Genomic DNA, 25,523 nt, shown 5'->3' on the forward strand with positions numbered 1-25,523 from the left:
GAAGCAGAGCCTCGTCCAGCCCCTCATCCCCCCGCCGCGGGGGTCCAGCTCCTGCCGTCCTCGCGATGCCCAGAGGAGCGTCCCTCCCCCCGTCCCGCAGGGGTCCAGCCCCCGCCCGCCCCACGGGGTCCCGGACGGAGGGTCCGCCCGGAGGGGTCGGAGGGGGCAGAGCCCGGGGGGGACACGCGTGGGAAATGCCGGGAGCCGAGCGGGCGGAGGAGCGGCCGGGGCCGGCCGGGGGCCGGGGGCAGCGCAGCCCCGCTCCCAACTTTCCTGCGCGCCGAGGGACCCCGGCGGTGGTATCGTATGCAAATACGCACGCTGACGTCAGCGATCATGTGGGGTTTGGCGTAGATCCCCACCGATCGAGGGCTCTTTTTTTTTTTTCCTTTTTTTTTCTTTTTTTTTTTCTTTTTCTCCCCCCCCCTTTTTTTTTTTTTGTGTGTGTGTGAGTGTGAGTGTGTGAGTGTTTTTTCTCCCTCCCCGTTTTTTCCCCTCGGCGGGGCCGGGGCGGCGAGCGCTGCGGATCGTGCCCGTTCCCCTCTCCGGGCGCGGGGTCCCGCGGAGCCCCCGGCGCCCGCTCCGCCTGGGACACCCGGTGCCGCCGCTTCGGGAGCAGGTAGGAAACTTCCCCGGCGGGTCCCTCGCCGGCACCACCCTCCCACCCGGCCGCCCCCCGCTCCCTCCGCACCCAACTTTTTCTCGCGCATAAAAGGAACTGTCCGGAGAAACTGGGAGAGCTGGGAGGAAGGGGGCGGGGGAGCCCACCGAGGGCTGCAAGCCGGGAGGGTTGTTCGCGGTGGGCTTTTAATTATTTTTTTTTTAGGTGTAACGGTTAATATTTCGCCGCTCGGGCTCCTTCCCCCTCGTCGTCTCCTCGCTCCCCGCCGCCTCCCGGTCGCAAGTTTGGGTGAAGGGGGAAAGGCAGGAGGAGGAGGAGGAGGAGGAGGGGGTTGGGGGGGAGGAAAAAACATGTCTACGTTTGTCTATGTCGACATCAGCAACACAAAATATGGCGTCCGCTTTCGACAGGGCGTTACGTAGAGGCGAGCAGGGCGATTTTGTCAGTGCGGTCTTTAAAAAGGAGCCGCTGGCAGCCGGGGAGCGGAGGATGCGGGGGGAGCTGCCCCGGGGGTGCTGCGGACGCAGGAGGGGGCTCCGCACCCGGCGACGGATTCTGCTGGTTTAATTTTTGGTACATTTTTTGGTTTGGTGGGTTTTTTTTTTTTTTCTGCCCTCCCTCCGTGTCATCCCCCCCTCCCCGCCCCGTGACGCCGCGGTGCGGGGCTCGCCGGTAGCGGCGGGGCAGAGCCGGGCGCCCGCTCCATCCATCCCTCCCGCTGCCTTCCCGCGGCCGTTTGTATTCGCAGGATCATAGAACAGTTCGGGTTGGGAGGGACCTTAAAGATCATCTGGTTCCAACCCCCCCAGCCATGGGCAGGGACATTCCTCGGGATGGGGACGCTTGGGGAAACTCGCTCTTTGGCACGTTGCACCCACTCTTTTTTTTTTTTTCCAGGAGAGGTGACTTTCCCTTTTGTTTTAGCTGCTTTCCAAAGCCATCACACAACTGTCTCGTGTGTCCCCCACCCCCTTCTCTCTCTCGATAAGGAGCACAGCAAAACACACAGATTTTTCTCCTCTCTTTGCTAGGAATAAAACTTGTAAGTGGAGTTGGGATGCGCCTGCCTGACTTTGAAGGATCCATCTGCCCGGCTCTTTCCTGGGCTCTTTTGTTTGTTTTGTGCCTGTGAATCTCTCCTTGGGGAGAGAGTGAGGTGGGCATGGCTCTGATTTCCACCCAGCTTTGGTTCCCTGGGTAGCTCTCCGACAGAGGCCCCACATCCTCTCCGACAGGTGCTCCTCTTAAACCTTGGAAGCTTGTAAGGGGAGCTCAGCAAAAGTTTCGGGTCAGAAGGTGGAGAGCAGAAGGGTGTAAAAGTGTCCAAAGAGGTAGGAATGGGAAAGAAGTGCAGGGCTTTTGGTGATGGTGACTTGGTGATGAGGACTGCAGGGAGTCCGTACCTCCTGCCAGGTGGATCCCAAGCAGCAGCGCTGAGAGCAGCAGGTGAGGGTGGCAGAGTGTGAAGTGCCTTGTGAAGCTGCACCTCTGGCATCAGTAAGGCTGTCAACTGGGCAAAACTAGTCTTTCCTGTTTGATTTTTTCATCCCACAGGTGTCAAGATCCCAGCCCAGGACAGGATTTTAGCACATCCTGTAGTGGAGTAACGATAATCATCCCAACAAAAAAAAAACCCGAAAGCTTTCCAAATTTGGGCTGAGAACTAAAATGTCGAATGCCTCAACCTAATTATTTTACAGCAAAGGATGATAAGTCATTGCCACTCCCTGCTTCATCATCCAGCTCACCAACAAATAACCCATATGTACATCATCAAGGAGTTGTATTTTTAAAAAAAACCCCACAGATTAAACTTTGTGTGGGGTTTGTACTTCATGGCTAGTGCTTGGATAGTTGTGCAGACACAGGTGTCACGAGTGGGGGGTCTCATGTCTCTGGCAGAAACCTCTCACGTGTAGCCTTACTGGGAAATGGCATATGAAGTAACACGGCAGTGTGCTGCCGCAGCTTTAATAGACTGGTGGAGGAGTTTTAATTTTGTTGTTTAAGAGGTATCTGTGACTGAAGTGCTTTGCCACTGTAATATATTCCTGTCCGGTGAAGACTTTCTAATGTAGATGTGGCTTCAGTCTGTTGTATGAACTCAGCAGCTCTTTGAAACACAGAATTGCAAATTGATCTCCAGGTCAGGCAAAGCGAGGTACTGGCCAGCCATTGGGGAGAATATAAATGCTAAAAAGCCCATGCATTTTTAAAGTTGTTGGCCAGTCCTGATTTTACTTCAGCAGCCGTGTGCATGTTTATCCCCTTCCAGGCTTCTGCAGAAATGAAAAGCCAAGAGCTCTCCTGCATTTTTCCACTCTTGTACCAGCGATGAACCAGTGCTGGGAAGTGCTTATAAATGTGGATAGTTCCCACTCCAAAAGTTCTCCTGTCACAGTTCTGTCCCACAGGACTTCTCTGTCATTGATATTTGAAAGGAGCATACTCCTTCCAACTGCTTTTTCTCTAGTACCACTTTTTTTTTTTCCTTTTTATCCTAGTTAAAATCAACAACTTCTGGACAGTGTCTGTAAAATCAATAATACATTGTATGAGACAGCCCAAGTTGGCAGAGTCACATTTTGTTGGTGTTTTTTTTTGTTGTTGTGGAGGGGAGTTTTATTGTGTTTTTATTAAAAGTAAAAAAATCCCCTAGTATTAAATATAGCAAAATTCCTTCTTTTTTGAATTTTCAAACCAGTTTCAAACTGCTGCAGGCTGGAATGAGAACACAGCAGGTTTTGCTCATCTTTGTACAAGAAGATTTTAATGTCAGGCATGACGTCACTATATTTGCGTGTGCAGCATCTTCAGGTTTTATTCCTTTTTGCTTTGCTTTAACTCAGATGATCCTCATGTCATTTGGAGTCTCATCTGGTTTGGCTGGTTTGACCCATATTGAAATTCTTTTTCTGCATGCCCACTTAACTTAAGGAATGAAGACATCCACTGAAAATAAATCAAAATAGTATTTTGATTGGAATTTAATGAGAAATTAAGTGTCACAGCTGAATTCACTGAGATTTCAGCATGGCTGTCAGTAAAGCTGCATTTGCTTTTTGAGTGGAGAGAGTGTAATTGTAGTTTTGACTTTCTTTCAAGTGTGAAGATAATTCGGCAAGTACTTTCCCTAACAGTTGCTGCAAACTGAAGGTTGTAACATGCACATCTGCAGGATGGTATCTGTTTATACTTAAAGTAATAAACCAAAGTAGGCACTAAAATAATCTGTAAGGGCTCTAACTTAAGGCCATTAAAGTAATTACTAGTCTTTTGTCAAGGTGTGTTTACATGTGTCATGTCAGTTGGAAGTAATATTTGTGGTGTTAAGTTTATTTCATCAGCCCTTCAAAAATATGTAGGTCTGAAGTTTCCTAGATATCATGATACAGTCCAGTCCCAGGGTTTCAAAAAGTCTGTATTTTTTTCTGTAAAAGCCAGAAGAGCTGTTGATTTCCAGACTATCACAAATACATTTCATACAGGTTAGTATTTGAGAGTTTGGTTTGCAAAGGTGTAGCAAAATGGGAGTGAAGTGAATGGGCCCCTTGGAAGATGAAGGGAAGTGTATTCAATTCCAGCCTTGCTATCTGGAGGCAGTTCAGAAAACACAAACCCAGCCCTCCCTCCTCAAAACTGCCACACTTTTGCAAGTCAAAAGTGTTGTTGGATTGATTGTGTTGTTTTAAAAAAGATGCACTTTGGGTTGTTGCAAGAAATGCTGTTACAAGAAATTCAGAATTATTTGGATTTAAGCCAGTGCACTTGGCAAGCTTTTCTTTGTAACCGTGAGACCCAAAACCTGTTTCTAAAGTGAAAAATGAATTTTCTGTAAACTGAGTTTACGTAAAATGGCCCATACTGTGTGTATGCTGGTGAAACTGGGTGATCTGGTTGAACTGAGGGAGATGTGTGAAATTATTTTTTGTGTTTAGCACTGGGGAAGCCTCAGATGGATGTTTTCTGTTAGTGAGCAGAGGGAGAGTGACACAAGCAGGCAGAGGAGGTTTTGGCATTGGTAACCAGGTGGGGACTTTTTAAAAGTCCTCCTGGTGGGTTTATTCTGGTAGCTGAGGACATGGGTGCCCCATGCTCCATCCCTGGAGGTGTTCAAGGCCAGGTTGGAAGGGGCCTTGGGTAACCTCATCTAGTGGGATGTCCCTGCCCGTGGCAGGGGATTGGAACTAGATGATCTTTAAGGTTCCTTCCAATCCTAACCCTTCTGTGATTCTATGGGTTATGATACTACGTCACCTTGGACTTGCAAATGAGAGGGCACATGCCCGAGCTGCCTGCTCAGGCTCATGTTGGCTCTTGGCAGAAGGGAACGTTTGCCATCTGGAGGGCTGATGGAGAAGGGAGGAAGGGTCAGGATGCAAATGAGGAAGAAGGTGATTTGTAAAGCCTGTATGGTTAGAAATTACATGTGGGGAGAGGAGGGGAGCGATTTCAATGAGTTTTGACACCCTTTTGTGCATTGGCCTCATGTGGAGAGTCCCTGTGGGGTGCTGAAAGCGAGGTGTGTGCAAGGAATTCAATGTCTCTCCAGCAACAAGCCTCCCCAGCTACAGCTACAGTTTAAATCTTCTTCAGTTTGTGGTCCATGGGCAGACTTTCCAGCGAGGACCTGAGATAGCAAGGCGAAGCCTGGTCACCACTTGCTCACCTCTCCAATTAACTTTTACAGACATTTAGTGAGGAATTTGCAGAACCTCATCCCCTGCCCCCCACCTGCATAAACGAGAAGCAGAGAAGTGTTCCAGGCTCACCCTTGAGCTCAGTTGCCATCTACACCATTCACAACCTTCAAAGTGATGTAAGTCTACTCCATCTTGTGCTGCCCGTTGTCTTGCAGGCAGGGGAAGCCTGCTGTCTGCCCTCTCCTCAGGGCTCTGGCTCAAAGGGCAGCGTGAGCATCCGTAGGAACATAAAACCATAGAAGGGTTTATGTTGAAAGGGTCTGTCTCATCCTACATCCCCTACCATGGGCGGACACATCTTACACTGGATCACATTGTTCAATGTCCTGTCCAGCCTGACCTTGAACACTGCTAGTGGTGGACCGTCCACAGCTTTGCTGAGCAACGTGTTCCAGTGTCTCAGCACTTTCACTGTAAAAAAATTTTTCCTCATATCCAATCTAAACCTACCCTCTTTCAGCTTAAAACCATTGTCCCTTGTCCTGTCACTACAGGCCTTTGTAAAATGTGAGCTTGTATATATTTCACTCTACTTAATGTCTCAGTACACAGGGTACACAGACCCTAGGAGTGCATGAATATTTTGGTGGGTTCAGCATCCTATGACCACACCAAGAGCTTTCTCCATGGGTGAATTCACTGGTTGTGGGTTTATCCTCCCCACCCTGCATGATGAGTTCGATAAGCAGCACCAGCAAAAAGTGACTGTTTGCTGGTGACAGCCTTTCTGCTCCTGGGTTTTGCCAGCACAGTTACATCAGTGTCGTGTCCTGCTCTGGGCTGGTACAGCCCCATCATAAGCGTTAGTGGTACAGACCTGCCATGAGATGTTCCCATGCAGAGGTATCTGCTGTGATGTGCTTGCTCTGCTCTTGGTGCCTGCACATTTACATTCCTCTCTAGGAAACCCTTTCTACTGCTTGAGTTAAGTTCAAGTTAAGCCCAGTCCCCGCTGCCGGAGCAGGTGTTGAAGGCTCTGGGGCACAGGAGTGGGCACATCTGGCCCAGACACAAGAGCCTCTGCGCGTGTCTCAGTTTCCTCTAGATCAGTGTTATCTGACCACAACGTAGTTCAGTTCACAGGGGAGATTCCTCCACAGCCTGAAATTCATCTTCCATCATGTCAAAAATGGCAAGGCTGGGAAACTAAGTTATTTCCCTTGTGTTACTTTATTTGCTATTCCCGTAGGTAAGGGTTTCATGGAAACAGTCTTGGTGAGAGGCAAACCTCTGCTTCACTCCCTCCTGTCTTAAGTGATAAATATATGTGTGTATATATGTATATGTAAATTTTAGTATTATATTTTAACTTGCAGCATTTTGATGATGTGGTCTACAGTGTGGTCCTGCTTGACACTGATGGAGAGACCAATTAACTACATGCAAGCAGTGGGAGGGGTGGGATGGGAACTTCTCACACTGTTTTTTGCACCCCGTCAAAGGCCTGAAATGTTAGTTTTCCTTTTTTCTTTTTTTTTCCACACATTCTTCATGTCCTGACCTTGTTTCTCTCTTTAAATACCAAATATTGTTTTAAGCTTGCAACCTCAAATTACCTGTCGATTTTGGCTTTTCTTCTGTTATTAATTGTCTGTTCCCATGATTTTCTAATAAGTGTTAAAACTGCATATTTCACTTGCTGGAGCTTAAAACAAAACCAAATGGCAAGAGATTTTCTTACTTGTTTTGAGCGAGTGACTAAAGAAGTCTCAAGTTCAGGGTTATTTAACCTCTTGCTTGGTCTGATGGGTGGAGGAAGAAGCCCTGTGAGCAAAGCTGTATAGGCAAAAATGTGACTATTTCCTTTCTAAACAGGCTCTTGTTGTTTGTGGGGCTTTTTTCAAAGTAACATCTGAAAAGAAACAGGTTCTGAGCTGCTGCTGAAGTTGCTCCCAGCGGAGTTTAATAAAATATCAGTATTTCTCGAGAACTCAGTACCCTTTCCCTTGCCTGTGATGCAGGTGTTGCTTTTTCTTAGTCCAAGCTTTGGAATTTTTTTTTTAATGTTTCTAAACTTAATTTCATGCTTATTAGTTTCAGTTACTTTATGTTACACTTCACTCAGATAGCAGAAGTGGGCAAGTACTTGTTCCTTTTTTAAATCTGATTTGGAAGAAGGAAATCTCGGAGTAAACAGTTGGAGGTAGTAAGTTTTGTTGGATTTCAGAGAGTGCTGGGATGGAGGCCCTGGGAAGCGATGCAGGGAGGTTTTCCATCCTCTCATGCTGGAGGAAGCCGATATGAAGCAGACAGCACTGGCATCTCCAAGCTTTGCTGCCAGGCTGCTGATTCCCTCTCACACAAAATAAAGGAAAGTCCCAATGTTTCTGGCCTGAAGTGTTTTTGAGGAGAATCCTTCCCAGATGCTCCTCCTGCCTCCCACCTCTAAAATAAGTATGGGGGGTGGGGGGGAGAATAAAATCCTCTTTAGCACAAGCTGTCAGGCACTGCAGGGAGTTTTTCCTTGTCTTTTTGTCTCTCCAGAAACAGATTTATTCAAATGATATGTTGGGAGCACACTGCTGTTACAGGCTTCGATGTTTGTTTCTTCTGGGCTTTGGTACAGGTTCTTTGAAAATTATGAAAGATGGGGTTATCCCAGAGGATCGTGGTGTTCCTCCTGAAGCTGAGTAAACACCCTGACTTTTTCTAAAGAGTTTCCCCTTCCTGGTCCTCTGATAATAGTGGCCCTGGGTGGGATCTATTTATTTCCATGTGATTGAAAGCTGGGGAAGTTGAACACTCTGCTCTCTCCTGGGATGAGCACTCAGTTGCCTGGCTAGGTGTCCACATGGCTGTTGCTGCTCCCATCCATAGTGAGACAACTACTGCAACAACACCTTCCTTTTGCTCAGCCAAAGGCAGTTAGATTACTTTATCGCTTATTTTCTTGTTGTTGTCTGTCATTGCCGTGGCCTCTATTGCAGCCTGTCATACTTATGATAGCACTTTCCATTACCATCATGTAGTGCTCAATACCAGCAAGAGTTGTGACCTCTCAGTTACAGATTTTTGGGATGTGTTCCTCATCTCTCAGGACTGGGCAGTCAGGTGTTTTTGAGAACCAGAAGCCTTTTCTCCTGAGTTTCAACCTAAGGCACTGGTCTCCCCAGCCTGTGCTCAGGTACAAACATCTTGCCAGGAAGGCACCAGCTCCACCTTGCTTTGAGACTTAAGTTTCATTTTCTTTGAGAAGCCAGCTACTGGCTGCAGGGGTTAGTGGCCACTGAACACCTGCAGGATTTTGCTTAACAGCTGGAGGTGGGAAGTTTCTAGGTACAAATGTGGTGATGAGCGAAGTGTTTGCCACAGGCAGTTTCAGAGAATACTGCCTTAGGAAGCCTTTGCTTCCCTAAATCTATCCGGGATCCTCTGGCATAAGGAAGGAATAGGCTCCACATGTGTTTTAAAGCAATTAGAGTGACGAGGAAGAATGATTTGTTTAAAGGGAACTATTTTCTTAACTGCGCTTGCCTTGGCATCTTCTCTGTCTTTAAAGTTAGAGCATCCTCACAATTTTGCTGTTGCTAAAGCAGTTTTTACAGGACACTCCTCCTTGGCATATCTGCCGGCATCTTGTCTATGTGCCTGTGGTTATGTCAGAGGGATGAGGTGGTTTGGGAAACATTGCTCAAGGCGAACACAAGTTTGAAGATCTGCAGTTAATCAGATACAGGGAAAAATTTGTTAACTCTGTAAAGTACTTTGCTTTCAAGCCAAAATACACTTGAAGTGCCTTAAATTCTAATTGCTTTTTCTGTTGTCCTATTTCTTACCTTTTTTTCATGGTTTACCTTATTTTTACATGTTTACACTATGTGCATGTGTCTGAGTCAGGAGCATCACAAAATATTACTTACGCCAAAAAGAGTTCATACATAGAGATGATCTTAGCTCCAGCCCCACCTCTTCTCCAGCAGCAGACCAGCATGCTGAGTTGGCAGATTTAAAGTTAATCTCCTGAAATCTGAACTCCTATTTGTATGCTCTGCTCTTGCTTCGGGACAAGCGGCAAAGTCTCATTCTTCCTGCAAAGTGCTTGAGAGCAGGTGCTTTCAGTCTCAGAGTCTGTGGCTCTAGGGCACGAGGGTGACCGTGCACCAACACATCCCTCACCAGCTGGCCCAATTCCCAGCTGAGCCCTCTGCACCTCTCCCACAAAATTACTAGGGGATTTAACTATGTTTTTTGAGAAAAAAAAAAAACCAAAACAAGCAACACAAACCCCTGTCTGCACTCTGTCCCCAGTTTAGAAGGAGGAATGTTGTTGAGTGGAAGGTTTGCATTTTTCATTTCTTTGTGGTACCCTCTTCCTTCCTCTCTTCCTCTGTCTGCCTGTTCCCACCCAGCCATCTCAGAGAGCTTCGTTTGTGTCCCAGCAGGGAGCCTTCCTGGGAGCCTCCTAGGGTAGGGAAGCCTTCTTTCCATCCGCAAAGGAAGAGCTTTTGTGGTGCTTGATGGAGTAGTTTGAAATATGTTCTTAAATGTGAAGCACGCCCTGAAAAGTGTACAAGGAGGATATTGGATATTTAAAATAAGAACAGCTGCATCCCAAAATGGGTGGTGATGTGGCAGGCAGTATGTGGTACTATAGGGCAAAGGATCTGTGTCTGTTTGCAAGCTGCCTTACTTAGAGAATGCAGCAGGCAGCATGTGGAGATGGGGATTGCCACACAGTCTCTGAGATGCTTTTAACTTTTTGGGGGGATGTTTTATGTGCAGCGATGTGAGGTGTAGTTTGCTGTGTTTTGGAAATATTGTATTTGCACAGGAAATCAGTGGGTAGCAGACTGCTGAATTTGTACTTCAGCCACCTCTCTCTATCAGTTTCTGCAGCCAAGTTTGGAATTTGATCTTATTTTTCTGCTAACTGCCTCGGACTTAATGCATCCTTTCTTATTTGCCTCTGCCTGGCACAAGCAGTACCTTGTTTTGGGTGCAGCTGTCGTAGGACCTCTCAGGCTGGCTCGCATTTTCATTTAATATGTTTTTGGTATTACATTTTAATTTTTAATCTGCCTGTATTTTGTTCATACCTGTGTAGATATGGAATTTTCTTCTTCCTTCTCACTCTCGTCCTGACCTTTTGCTGAATCTCAGGGTGGATACTGCTATCATGTGTCACAAGGTCACTGTTAAGTTAGGTTTGGTTTGTGCATCAAAGCACTGCCATACCGCTCTCTAGAAGAGCTCCCATGTGAAGCTTCTGGTACAGCTTGGGTGGGAGACCTTTCTGCTTGAATTTGTGACTGCTGGTCTGCACAGCAGCAGAGAAAGACTGTGATTTGCCATCCTTTCCTATTGGTTTATTACAACTTATAAAAGTCATCTTGAAACACTCTTGACCTTTCGCTGTGGCTACTTGGCTTGGTTGGGGTTGCAGCTTGATTAATTTTTTGGCTAGCACTTGAATGGCCCTTGTCTCTTTGCTGTGTTTTAAAATCAGCAAAAAATAAGTACTCAGATGGAGTACTTATTAACACAAGTTAATAAGTTTTACACACACTTAGTACTGACACTTTTACAATGTATCTAATGGAGCAGAAAACATACCAAGAATCTTATTGCTTTTTTTTTTTTTACCTTTTTTAAAAAATGAAACAGACAACTAATAGGAAGCTGATTAAGGAGCACTTGAGGGTGGGTCTTTTTTTAGTCATTGAACTTTTATAGAATCATAGTATCACAGAAGAGCTTGGGTTGGAAGGGACCTTAAAGATCATCCAGTTACAAACCCCCTGCCATGGGCAGGGACATCCCACTAGATCAGGTTACCTAAGGCCCCATCCAAACTGGCCTTGAACACCTCCAGGGATGGGGCATCCACAGCTTCCTTGGGCAACCTCTGCCAGTGCCTCACCACTCTCGTGGTGAAGAAATTCTTCCTTATATCAAGCCTAAATCTGCCCCTCTCCAGTTTATACCTGTCACCACAAGCCCTTATGAACAGTCCCTTTCCAGCTTTCTTGTAGCCCCTTCAGGTACTGGAAGGTCTCTATAAGATCTCCTCTGAGCCTTCTCTTCTCCAGGCTGAGCAAGCCCAACTCTCTCAGCCTGTCCTCTTATGGAAGGTGCTCCAGCCCTCTGATCATCCTTGTAGCCTCCTCTGGACCCGTTCCAACAGTTGCAACAGTTCTCATTTTCTTTTACTTGTCTGCAGTTTTAAAATATCCATTCTTAAATCATGTAAAATAAATGGTATGAGGGTGAGCAACAGCCCGATGTGCATCTGGGTTTCGCAGGGTTCTTCATACTTGAAGTCACATCCTTAATGTGATTTAAATAGTTCAAGGTATTAAAGTTTTTAAATTAAGGTTTATAACAATTTTAAGATGCTTCCCACTTAAAGCATGAAGGAATGTTACGTGCTATGGGTTTTAAAAGGAATATACATTCACTGCTAATTTTGTACTTTATTATTAAATCAAAGTAGTAATTTTTTTTTCCAGGCCATGTTTGGCAAATGATAGTTTTTAATCAAATTACAGAATAAAATAATTACCTGAAGTTTTACATAGTGAATTTATTTTATAGGTTATAATACAGTGAGGATCTGTTAAGATTGCCTTTGATCTGCATTGAAAGCAGGCAGGCACTGTCTTGTTCCAAGGCAAGCAAAGCCAAAGACCATTTTAAAAAAAAAAAATAGAAGACATCATCCCAGGAGGTGCTTCTCTGGATCATGCCAAGAGATGCTTATCTGGATCATCCCAGGAGGTGCTTGGGTGGAAGCCCATGGTTTAGGTGAGGGTATTGTCTAGATAAAGAAGTTTTTTGTCTCTTCAGTGAGTACCTATAGATAGATTAGCAAATCGCAGTTAATTATTTAACAAAGGACCTAATGCTGCAGTTGCCTTTGACTCTTTCACTACTTAACAGCCCTGGTTTGGAGGGTGGAATTAAGGCTACAACTTTGAAATTAACCTTTCTTTTCCTTTTCTTCTTCCCAAAGAACTCAAGGCTATTGACTACAAGCTCTGAACATTACAGCCTGAACAAATGAAGTGCAAACTTTTGCACTCTATTCTAAGGACACTTACATAAAAGGGAGGTATTCAGACCAAACCCCACTCAGTTCATGGGCTTGCTGTTGAAGAAGATGGGTCTGTGCTGTCCCTATCCATCTCAGGGTCTTCACTGAGTCTTTCTGCTACCAGTCCTTGCTTTTTGTGGATGGATCCCTATCCATTCTTGAGCAGAAAGAGCTTCAGCTGTGACAAGCCAGACATGATGTGAGCTGAAATCCAGGAGACTGATTATTCCTGGGAGAAGGAGAACTGACACCGACTGCTTGCCAAAGCATTTGACTGCTGAGATTGAATTTTTGCATGTACAGGGAGAGGAGTCAGACTGACCCTGCATCCCCTCCTTCATGGTACCAGGGCTGGGGATCTGTCCTCCATATCCTGTCTGATTTCATGAATTAGGAAATTAATGTCTTCAAGATCTTCACCTGTCAAGTGTGACAGACATTAGCCAGTAAGTTTTTTTTAAAAATTTAGTATTTGGATTCATAAACCCACATACACATGAGAGTGGAGGCAGCCAGAAACCAGCCTCACAAATCCATTAAGTCAGTGATACTTTGGGGGTTAAAAAGGAGGAAACAGATTTTGGCAACATCCAAACTTTTGCCTGATTTTCCTGCTTTTCTCCCTGCCCAGGCTGTAGGTCTGGAGTTGCTCCTGGTAGTCTGGCTGGCCAGCAGCAGCCACGTGATGCCCTTCCTCAGTAAAGATCTCAGTAAGTGGAGTTACGGAACAGTGGTGGCTGAGGTACGCTTTGTGCAAATGTACAGGCAAGGCAATGTTAGAGGTGTGAAAGCGTAAATACAGCAAAAATACCAGAGTCCTCACTGTCTGCAAAGCTGAAATCACAGGAGTAGTTCTTTGAAGTCAGCTGCTTAATTGTACTATGAATTTGGCTTTGAACAAGCAGCCGAGACCTTTAAAAACCTCCCCCCCTCCTTTTTATTGGCATTTTTATGTATGTACACATGTGCCCGCACACATGGATTGCATGGTCCTGCCTGGATAAGTGATTGGGACATTGCACCTGTATTTAAGTATGACTGAGGCTTCTTCACTCCCAAGAACGTACCCAGAGCATTAGGTCAGTCAGTTCAGACCCTTTGCAGCTGTCTCTATCCCTGCTGGGTGACAGCAGCAGAGCAGGTGGGTTGGGTGCGGTTCCACTGGAGGTCTTGTGATCAGCCACTGGGTCTTACTGTGATGGGTAGGATTCGATGAAAGGATCGAGTCGGTCTTTTACATTATCACATTGTAGTGAATGGGCAAGCACTGCTGTCCTAGTCTTGTCTTTACCTCTGAGATCACCAGCAGCTGCTTCATTAACTATTAATGGCCTGCTCATTAATGCTGTAAAAGGCTAGGACCAATCTTGCAAATTTTCTGGACTCTTCCTCTGAAATATTTATGACTCGCTTGCTGTGCAAAGGCAAGAGCAACAGCAGAGAACATGCCTCCAAGTTTTGTTGAGCATTATTAAAGAGCTCATGAATATGAAGAAGCTGGCAGCTTGTCTCTTTTTTTTTTTTTTTTGTCTTTCTGAGCTTGTGCTGCACATCTGGCTGTAGGGATTGAATGAGCTGGCTCAGTTGGTCCCTTGGTGAGCCATTGCAGACTCATAACCAGACTAACCTAGTGTCTGGTCTTCTGCCTTCTTAGCAGAGTCTTGGCTGCTTTACTGACGATCTGTAGTTTTGATAATGCTTTCTTTTGCACTGTGCTCTACAAGCACCCAGGTGTGAATAATACCTCCAGTGGAGGTTTTACTACTCTTGTTTAACAGATGGGGAAACAGAGCCACAAAAGTTGAACAATGGAGTTGAGCAATGGGAAGCCAGCAGAGGATGGAAATGGTTTTGCCCGAAACTGTAACGCTACTTTTGGTTAAAGACTGGTTAGTGGGAAAGAGGGGAACACTCACCAAACCTTATATAAAGCCATTGCTACAAGTTGTTCCTGTCCCATCCCAAACAGCTCCTACGTGATTACAAAGAGAACAGAATAGGTTCTCTCACCTTGAAAAGGTGCCAGCTTTTTTAGCTCCCACTGGTACCAAGAAGCAATAGGAAAGCTATTTCCCCCCCGCCATCCATATTTTGGAGATAAAATTGTGTTCTCCCTGTTGCTTACATCTACCAGCAACAAAAGAGTCTGTCCGCTAAATCCCAACTGCAGCTTGGCTGGTGGTGTGCCAGGCAGATTAAAATCTATATTTCTTTCCCACAGCCATCTGCGGAGCAAATGCTAGTGTAAATACATGTGGGAGGCTTTTTTTGGTAAACTAGGGAGATGCAGTTTAAAGAGAACAGGTATGACTTCAGAAGTGAGGACCAGTCTGTACAAAGTTAATATCTTTTCCATATGTGGCTGGCCTTCAGAGTGAAAAGGCTTCTGTGTGTTTGGAAGGTGCAGGGTATGTCAGGAATGACCAGCCTCTAATGCTGTTCAAGCTTCTGGACTTGCAGATAGCGCCTGAGTGGAGCCAGGCGGCAAAATAGATATGTATCAGGAGCATTGTCTGGTACAACTTTCTCATTATTATTTCTTACAGAGTGTGAATATTTTATCCCACAGTATATCAAATTACAAGGAATGCTTGGTTTCTCTCCTGAAGCCATTCATTTTAGTTGATGGAGCAAAGTTGCAGTAGATTCAGGGTAGAATTTCGAAAACCTGTCCTTCACCGATGCAGTATTTAAGGTTTTATCTTAACAGCTTGATTTCATACTGCTAGGACAAGGTGAGGAGCCTGCTCAGGTAGCCTGGTGGTAGCCACAGCTTAGTGGTAGAACATGGTCATATTGGGTCCCATACAACTGCAGCAGACCCCGGTGAGACTCCATTGTCACATTGATCTCTAGGAATATCCCAACAGTATGCTGAATGCTGTTTGGTTTTGCACCCAAAACTCCCAAAAATGTCTCTAGGGAAGACTTCTGGGACTCTACTGCTACAAGTGTAGCACCTGGATCTTGAGTAACTCTTGTCTCTCTTTACTGAAGCATTTTCTCCAAAAACTAGAAAATGGGTAGATGAAAGAATGAAGTTGCTGTCTTCTGGCTGGCGCAGCTTTTCCAGAGACAGCCGCAGTGGAGGCTGCAGAGCAGATAGTTGTCATTTTCTTAGTTTGCGATGGTGCCGTTACCTCTCCATTTGTAGAGATATTTTCTTCCTTGTAGATCTACCCCCTCGTTCCACCAAGGGCATGAAACTCTGCCTGAACCCTTTTCTTGCTGCTTCCTTGGTAGTTAGAAGGAGTCTCCCAGAAACAGACCCTGTTCCTCCTCTTCAAGTTTGGGGTTTAATCACAGGTGAGGGATGTTGCAGAATCTCTGTTCTTCAGCAGTGGGAAGACCAATGTAACTGAAAACGCTGGGAGTCACGTCCTGTCCTTGGCAAAGGCATCAATGATCAGGTATCAATGATGTAAGAAAATATAGCAATGATTAACATTTTCAGTAAGTAGAAACTTACTGTCTCCTATGAAATAACTGGAAGAGGGAGGTTTTTCTGTAGGAACATAAGCTTTTGGTCCTTGGAGTCATTGCATGAACTAAAATTGCTGCTGGTAGCCAGAGAAATTCCAGATGTGTCTTATGCATGCCTCTCAGCTGCAGATTACATCTCCAAGGGTAAAGCATGTCTGTTCACAGTCTTGAGCAGATTCCTGGTTTCAACACTTTGAGACTGAGGACTGGACTGTCCTTTGGAGGATGCAGCTCATCACTGATTTTTCTTTTCTGCCAGCGTACTCATGTCTTGTCAAGATAAAAATGATTGCTCGCATTTATGAATAGTGGTTTCTAAAGCCTAGCCTTTAAAGTGATGTCTTGCCATCTAAGTGATCAGTGGGGTTCGTTGGGACCTGTGGGTCTCCAACATTTTGATAGAAGGCAGCTGTTCATTAGCCTTGTGTCCCTAGCGGGTACCAGGGTTTAGAAGTGTTAGTTTAAATTTTCAGCTGCTTTGGTTCATGGTAAATTCCAACTCAGGAAAATGTTATCTAAGCCTAAAATTAAGAGGAATAAAGAGCAAAATGAGTCTTGTAGTTAATGGGTAGAAGTGGAGGAACAGGCCATCCAGCCAAATGAAATAGGTTTTGGTGGCGTCTGGGGTGAAGCTGTCGTGCAAGACCCGCTAAACCTTGCCTTTTCAAAAGATTTTAATCAACCTTCAAGACATGTTAGTTTCTCATTTTTGCCACTGATGCTGTTTATGTCTTGTGCTGGCTTTGGTTTAGGGAGTGCAAAGTTACCTTGCGATTGCCATGCTCGCATAGTTGGGTCCTTCTGAACTAACTTGATGCAACAGGCCCCAAAACAGTGCTCATCTAGAGTTTGCATATCAATGAAAACTCTCCTATCAGGCTTTTTAAAAAACATTTATTTCATAGCGTCAGCATCTTGACTCGTAACAGCATCAGATGGCCCCCACCTCCAGTGGACTGAGCAGCTCTGTGTGGAAAGGCCCAAAAGTTGAATTTTGAATTAACAGCATGGGTTGTAATGTATGCTGGGAAGTTAGCTCACATCTTGCTGCTTTTTGAAAATACCTTGGGGTTAAGCCATGCCTACACTACAGACTTCTGCCAGCAAAGCTGTAGTGATCAAAAAAGCATGTAGAGGTGTGATTCCCCAGTGACATGGCTATGCTGGCACAGCCCCAAGGCACAGCGTGCAAACACTGGAGAAGCTGCCCTTTCTCTGGCCTGTGAGGGACTCGTGCTGGGGTCTTATAGACCAGGGCTTTGCTACAATAGCCTTCTCTGACATGTAGCATTTTGACAAGGTTAGGTTGGTATTTGTTTGCTGCTGGAGTGATTCTGGGGTCTTAGTTCCTGTAAACTTTTAAAGGTGTGTTTTCATATCTTCCTCAGTAAAACAGAAGTAAAAGGCACATTTTAAGGTTGCAGAGCCTCTCTCATTGTCCTTCTATGTGGGGTGGTTCTGGTACTCCCCTCCACACTCCGAAGTCGGGTATAGCAGCTGTTATTTTAGCTATGGGCCATCTAATGCTGGCTAATGTTGCAAGATCCAAAAATAAAAAGTGTAATGATATGCAGGCAGAGGAAACAAGGCACAACTTTAGCTTTTAGGCAGAGAAACCCCCCTCCCTCTTTCTAGCACAGCTTTACCCGCCCCCCCAGTATCAAAAGATGGATAACTCTGGTGGGTTTGTACTACCTACTCTTCCACACCAAGTATTAATCCTTGCCTACCTTCAAGAGCTTATGTTGTTACACTGATACTACAGCTCCTTTGGCCAAATACTGCCCCTCTCTTCCTTCCCAGCCTTTTAGAGTAACGCATCTCTTTGCTTGAGAAAAACACATCAAAGTCATCCCCAACCTTGCTGGAGAAGCAGAGAGGAGAATGGTTTATCGGTGGTTATTTAATCCCATCTCTCTTAAAATACAAGCACCTAGCATCTGTTAGGTGTAGAAGCATGGAGGAATAAAGATTACTTAAACAAATTCAGGCAGAGGATTAAAACCTCCTCTCCTATAGCCTGGTTAAGACCGTACCCTCTTTCCTCTCCTTCCCCATTGGTGCCCTCGTGTCCCTGGGTTATGAGCCACTACCTGAATAGCTTGGCTAGGATGCACCAATTTCCAAACAGTTCCCTAAGAAAGTGCCAGTTGAGTGCTACAGGTGGCAAAGGCCATGTAAAACCTGCAGGTCTCTTATTTATCTGTTTGCTTATATGTTTAAAGTTACTTCTTGCCTTTGACAAAGCTAGTGCAATCATTTGGTCCATTGGAATTGCCCAGTTAAGTTTCAGATCAGATGAAAGTCTATTGAGATGTGATGTTCAGCAGCAAAGCATCAAGATCCCTAACTTGGCCTCCCTCAGGAATGTGAGTTCAGACTTGAAACACATACATGGCAAGGCTCTGATTTTGACTTGATTTTCTCCCAAAATAAGAATGGGAAGCATCTCATCTTTTGTAACAATCTTTACCCGCCCCCTCCAGTGGAACTTGGCATTTTTTCTTCCTGCAAAGGGAAGCCAGAAAATTATTTTTCTAGACCAGGGTTCAGTCAAGACTCACTATGGATGACCTACACCTGAACTGTTTCTGCTCTTCAGCAATGTTCCTATATAGAATCATAGAATCATTAAGGTTGGAAAGTACCTCTAAAATCATAAAGTCCAACCATCGCAAATATATGCCAGTTCTCTTCGTAGAGCAGGGATGCCCAGCTTCCCAGGGCATGAAGCTCTCATGTTTAGCCTGTTCCCATAGATCACAGGAGATAGGACCTCAGTGTGATGTCCTTAGTTACAACTGCTTCCCTGTTCTCCCTCTTCCACACTTCCCTGCAGCCTGTAGGGATTCATATTGGCATCCTCACATCAAAACTAGTACCTGCTATTTTTACTTATTTATTGGGGGGGTGGGAGGTGGGTAAAGCAAAATTCTAGAGACAAACAAAATAAAGAAGTCAATAAGCAAAGCATTTAAATGAACGTGCAGTTGTCATAACTGATATCAGGGCAAAGAAATGAAAACAAGCCAGTCTGTGGCTTCATGCTAAAAGCTCCTGTTCCTCCGTTTTGTTTTTAATTTTGAGCACAGTAAGGGGCCAGTATATGACCACGTGCTTACAAATTGCTGGTTACATGTCTTCCAGATAATGTTGTCATAGTAATGATATGTCATGTATGTGTCACATTTTGTCTCGCTGTGAATGTACCCATATGATTCCAAACCTTAATGCATTTCCTTCTCCTGTTCTTCATCAAAAATAATGCCAATTGCTTCCTGTCAACTTCTGCATCCATTCTAAATAAATTGGAAATGTGATTTCACTTCATTCAGTACTGGTGGGAAATTCATGCCCTGGGAAATTTGTGAGGGTATCGCAGGCAAAATGTTAAGCATGTGCTTAAGCTTCATTGATGTTGATCACGTTAAGTGTGCTCTTAAGCCTTAGGAGCTGTTGCCTATTTCCAAGCATTGGTCTTAATGTAGGGTTCTGAAAGAAGGCAAGCCTATCTCCACTTAGAAGGGCCTAAAGATGGAATTGCACCTAGAGGGGAGCAATAATCAAGAGAAATTAATGCTGATATTGCTATGAACATTATCTTGATCATATCTTTTCATTTTCCAAAGAAAAGAACCTTTCAGCATGATCTAAAGATTCCTTCAATTTTAAAAAGTTGTGGATTTTTTTCTCCTTATGATTTGTTTTCCCTTATTTTTCTTGTTTTGTCTTTGCAATTTTAACAAGGTTTTGAAGTTAACACTACTTTGAGGCAGTGATATCTAGGCCAAAGAGGTTCACACCTCTTTGGTGTGAGCGAGTTCTTGTGATTTTTGGGGAGGGATGTCTTGTGATGCGGACGTAAGAGAGCAGGGAATCAAGGCTCCTAGGTCCAGATTTGATCACTGTGGCTTTCCCTCCTGTGAGCCTTTGGCAAATGAGAGATTAATGCAGACTCCATAGAACCATCTTTAAAATAGATCTCCCGTAGGGAAAGTATGGATTAATTAACATTTCAGAGGCGCCTTGAGTTCGTTTTATAGGTGTTGCAGAAATGTGAAATGGGTTTTTTTCTTGCTAGGTATGGGCAGACCAAAGGACATATTTTAATGATGTTGGTTTACTTCCTAAGAGCTCTTTTTCAAATGGAAGACTATTTAACTTCTTATGTATGTACCAACACGGTGGTTTACTGCCAATTTCAGCCAAAGAAAATATACACTGTCTGAACCAAGACTGGATTTGGTACCCTCACATCATGAAAGCTCATGCTAATTTGCCAGTAGCCTCAGGGCGATGATAGCAATTTGCCAGATGCTATACTGAACCTAATTTGCATCTGTATTTACATAAATGCTTTAATTAAAATTATATGCATCAGCCTGAGATAGATGAACATCACTGGCTGCTATTTGTTTACATTCCTTGACAATAAACCCCTGCATTGGCTGCTTCTTGCTGGCTGTGCAACTTGACAAGGCTATTTGAGGTGCAGACTAGAAACCTGATGGATTTCTAGTTAGGCTGTGCTGCAAACTGAGGAGCAACCTTAAGCTTCCAGGACCAAATCCTGCCTTTATTTTAGCAGCATAGGAGATTTGAGCATTTTGATTTTAGGGGTCAGATTTGGTCCATGGATGCTCTAGATTTAGGGCAGTTTTGTGCAGTCAGGATTTATAGCTTCTTGCAGACAATGTCTGCTTTGTCACACATGCAGAATGTAAAACCCCAGTGAGAAGAGTAGAAAAACATTTTAAATACATCTTTCATCAAGAATAAAATTTCTAAGCAGTGTTCTTCTTTGAACAGAGCATTACAGAACTACTTAAAGGGCAAAGTGCTCTAAATAAAAGGGATTTCGGGCCTGAGTAGGATCCTGGTTGTTTCTGCAAGACATGTAAGTACTTACATCAGACTTTGGATGAAGGCAGGGGAGACTCTGGCTGAGATTTTTACTTAGACCATATATTTAATCTGTAAAATGCAAGCATATAAATACAAATCAAATCAAAACTGTGCAGTTTGCCTTTGGATAGTGGAGGATGTTCTGGTTGATGTTGCTGTGCTGCTTCCCAGTCATTCAGAAGTGTTCATGAAGTGTCACAAAGGAAAGAAATCAAGTGGTAAAGTTACAACTGATTTCACAGACCACTTTGAAGACACATGAAGGATAGGCTAAGGAGAGCTATAACTACTCTGTTTGGATTTGGAGGATTGCTGAGCTTCATTTAAAGTTGTTACTTAACTTGCTTTATATGAGATGCTTAAAAGCTGCTGTTTCCCTTACTGAGAGGTTGTATATATTTTGAGTATTGGGCTAGGTAACTTTTAAAGGTCCCTTCCAACCCGAACTATTCTATGATTCTGTGATTCTATGTAAATCTGAGCGCTGTCGGGTGCATTCTCTGGTGACCTCTGACTATATTTGCCTGTAGTCATTTTTGAATCCAGATTGAGAGAGTTCATTCAGGTTCAGCATATTTGTGTATCAGCTTGTTTGCCTGATAGATCTGTTGAAGAGGGTAAACTGCCCCACGTATTACAATCTGCTGTGGGACAGGTGGCCACATGCTGTTTATTCAAGTCCACTGCCAGAGCACAGGCACAAAAGCATCTACATTTGTTGCAAAATGGCCTAAATATTTAAATTAGGAGGTGTTAGTGAGCAGGCTGAAATGCATGTCTGGGGGTGTGGAGCGAGTGGCAGTACAGGGTGTCCTGGTAGCAGTGAGAGCCAGAGCCTACTCAGCTCCCATGGACATTGCAGTACTGCATCCCTCAGCCTGGTGCAGAAAGGGCAGCCACCTGCGATGGCAGGGGTGATACGCTGCTGGGTGTACCATCCGTACAGCAGCTGCGGTCTGCTGGGGGGGCACAGCCAGGCAGCGCTTTGCTCAGCCTGATCTCTTTCTATGACAAGGTGACCCACTTAATGGATGAGGGAAAGGCTGTGGATACAGTGTAGCTGGACTTTAGTAAAGCCTTTGACACCATTTTTTCACAGTGTTCTGCCTGAGAAACTGGCTGCCATTGGTATGGACAGGTGCACCCTCTGCTGGGTTAAAAACTGGCTGGATAGCCAGGCCCAACTTCAGTTGGAGGCCAACCACAGGTAGTGTTCCCCAGGGCTCGGTGCTGGGTCCGGTTCTGTTCAATACCTTTATCAATGACCTGGATGAAGGGATTGAATGTACCCTTAGCAAGTTCATGGATGACACTAAGCTGGGTGGAAGTGTCAATCTGTTGGAGGGTTAGGAGGCTCTACAAAGGGATCTGGACAGGCTGGATCTATGGGCTGAGGCCAACGGGATGAGGTTCAACAAGGCCAAGTGCTGGGTCCTGCACTTGGGACACAACAACCCCGTGCAGCACTACAGGCTTGGGGAAGAGTGTCTGGAGCTGCCTGGCAGAGAAGGACCTGGGGGTGTTGGGTGACAACCAGCTGAACATGAGGCAGGCCAGGTGGCCAAGAAGGCCAACAGCATCTTGGCTTTTACCAGACACAGCATGGCCAGCAGGACCAGGGAAGTGATTGTGCTCCCATACCCAGCACTGGTGAGGCCACATCTCAAACACTGTGTTCAGTTTTGTGCCCCTCGCTACAAGAAAGACATTGAGGGGCTGGAGTGTGTCCAGAGAAGGGCAACAAAGCTAGTGAAGGGGCTGGAGAAGAAGTCTTGTCAGGAGAGGCTGAGGGAACTGGGTTTGTTTAGCCTAGAGAAAAGAAGGCTGAGAGATGACCTTATTGCTTTCTACAACTACCTATAAGGAGGTTGTAGTGAGGCGGGTGTTGGTCTCTTCTCCCGAGTGACAGGTGATAGGATTAGAGGAAGTGAAGTGGTCTCAAGTTGCACCAGGGGAGGTTCAGATTAGACATCAGGAGAAATTTCTTCAGCAAAAGGGTTGTCAGGCACTGGTACAGATTGCCCGGGGAGGTAGGTGAGTCACCATCCCTGGAGGTATTTAAAAGACGAGTAGATTGAGTGCTCAGGGATATGATTTAGTAGTGGACAGGTATGGTTGGACTCAATGACCTCAAAGGTCTTTTCCAACCAAGCAATGCTATGATTCTATGGCATGGTGGTCTCAGTTGGGTGAGGGGCACAACAAAGCCAGATTTGCAGCCTTGCAAAGCAGCAGCATTAATTTAAACTGAAATCATAGAATCACAGAGCGATAAGGTTTGGAAGGGACCTCTGGAGATCATCCAGTCCAACCACTCTGCGAAATCTGGTTTGCCTGCAGCAGCCTGCCCAGGAACACGTCCAGGCGGGGCTTGAATATTTCCAGAGGAGGAGACTCCACATCCTCTCTGGAGAGCCTGTTCCAGTGCTCCATCGTCCTCACAGTAAAGAAGTTTTTCATCATGTTCAAGTGGAACTTCCTGTGTTTCAGTTTGTAACCGCTGCCCCTTGTCCTGTCACTGGGCACCATCGAAAAGAGTCTGGCCTCATCCTCTTGACATGTGCCCTTTAGATATTTGTAAGCATTGATAAAATCTCCTCTCAGTCTTCTCTTCTCTAGGCGAAATGGACTGAGCTTACTCAGCATCTCTTCATAAGAGAGATGCTCCAGTCCTCTGATCAACTTCATGGCCCTCCGCTGGACTGTATACAGTAGTTACTTGTCTTTCTTGAGTTGGGGAGGGGCAGAACTGGACACAGCACTCCAGATGCAACCTCACTAGGGCAGAGTAGAGGGGGAATAATAACACAAATCCAAAGGCTTGCTTTATTTAATCTATAAAATGAGGATCAAAACACTTCCAGTATTAAACTAATTAAGAATTCATTCATTGAGAGGGTGCTCTGATAATTCATAGAAATATGGGGAAGGCAGCTGAAGGAAAGCAGTCCTCATTTCCCTCTGGAGCAAGGGACAGTGGAGAAAGGTGCTGAATGGTTTCTCAGTCCTGCTTTTTGTGGTCACTGACTGTAGCAAGGAGGGAGGCAGAGGTCAGCTCCTCTCCACTAACGTGTTTTGGGGAGCAGATAATGGAGATGGTGTGGGATGGGACACCCAGGAAAAAAACATTCCCCTCTCAGGAAAGTGTCCTGTTAGGGTGGGAGATGTGTTTGGAAGGTTTTTAACTTTGTGTTAAAATCTGTTCTGTCGTTGCCTCACTGGCAGGGAGGTCCATCAGCCTGTTGTCCATGCTCAGACCCAAGCTTTCCCCTTTACCATTCACACTGTGTGACCTGGCCAGGCTGGCATTGTAGCCCAGCCCTGGGGAAAGGAGCCCCAGAAAGTTGGGATTCGTAACCCCACTTCAGCACTGAAACACCTGCTAGTTTGGATTTGGATGAACACTACATATTTGGTACCTCCACCTTTCATAGGGTGGCCTCTCAGTGTGTTTTGAGGTGGGAGAGCAGGCCAGAGAAGGGAGTCAACAAGCAGCCCTGCACATTGAGAAGATTCCTTTCAAAAATCATTTTGTTTATCTGATTTTAAAATTCACCGCTAATATTTCAAGTGTACCAAGCACTGTAAGCCAGGCTTTAATCAGCCCGTGTGTATTTTAAGAATCACGCCAACTGTTACTGCCTCAGAGATACCATTGGAGATTTGGTCGAGAGAAGCCTGGCCTAGTTTTTAGGGGTATCTAGCACTGCATTTTCATTTCCCTATTTGACATAAGCTTCCCCAGCCTTATTTTTCAAGGTGTTTTCTTGAAAAGGTTGCAGAGCTCTGAGCAGTCAATTAATGCATGGTGAAAGAGAGAACCCGGGATTTAATATAGCAGTAGTTCTTGAAATTACAAGTATATTAAGAACCGTGGTCACTCCACTGGGGAGGAGACCTCTGGCGCTGCCACGGAGAGGGCAGCTTGGTTGTCTGCAACTCTTTGGTTGTGGTTGTGCAACATGGGAGGCACCATCCAGCTGCCTAGGGCAGGACTGGCATGGTGTCCCTAATGAACACAAGACTTAATTGGGTAATTCGTGCTGAGAAAATGTTGGGGTTTAATGATTTCAGTATCAGAAATTGTTAAGCTCTTAGGCTGGGTATTTTGTTTGCGTTACACAACTAGTGTGGTGGAAATGATTACTCAGCTCTCCATCCCAGCTCTCCAGACTGGGAAAATGTAATAGAAAAAGGCTGAGGGATCTGTCCTGATGGTCTGGATTTTGCATGTGCCAGATGGGCATCCCTAAGCCAGGAAAGAAACACTCGGCTTAGTCAGACCCCTCTCGAGCTCCGATGTGGATGTGTGTGTGCAAATGGCCCGGCTTGCCGTGTGCCTGGGTCTCTGCCAGGCAAGGTCTTGACAAAGTGGGCACCTGGCTTCCAGCAGGAGCACACTTGTTACTCAGGCTCTTGGGGAATGTGTTGTTATTCCCAGCATCACACCACCAACAAAATATGCAAAAGTATCTCTCAGAAGTAAAAAGACTCCATCCCCGAAAACCACTTGAGAGCCAGTTCATTAGCTCTTCATTTTCAGCAAGAGTAAATTAGACTTTCCAACTACTTTATTTTTTTTTTCTGCTGTCACCCAGAGTTTCAAGCGAATTTTCTGAGTTGCTACAACTACAGACTGTCACTTGTTGATGGGCATCCTCCTGGAAGTGTTCTTTCTCCATTTCCCACCCATTTGGACAGATGAAGTTGATATGAGACCTTCAAGATGTCTGTAGTAAGTCACCTCCCCCTAAAACAGGATCCAGCATTTTGTCAC

At 45.2% G+C, this 25,523-nt stretch overlaps 1 protein-coding gene across 3 annotated transcripts in view; it reads left to right on the forward strand.

Moving 5' to 3' along the window:
* The first annotated feature begins 460 nt into the window (after positions 1-460).
* Positions 461-25,523, forward strand: part of ZHX2 (zinc fingers and homeoboxes 2) — a 79,018-nt gene continuing 53,955 nt past the window's right edge. For 2 of the 3 annotated variants that reach the window (XM_069854595.1, XM_069854596.1), the window contains exons 1-2: positions 461-619; positions 25,345-25,481. The gene's annotated coding sequence lies outside the window, so the exon portion shown is untranslated. The remainder of the gene's footprint in view (positions 620-25,344; positions 25,482-25,523) is intronic. The other variant, XM_069854597.1, reaches the window with a different exon arrangement.

Source organism: Phaenicophaeus curvirostris, chromosome 3 (assembly GCF_032191515.1).
Source record: "Phaenicophaeus curvirostris isolate KB17595 chromosome 3, BPBGC_Pcur_1.0, whole genome shotgun sequence".
Taxonomy (NCBI): Eukaryota; Metazoa; Chordata; class Aves; order Cuculiformes; family Cuculidae; genus Phaenicophaeus; species Phaenicophaeus curvirostris.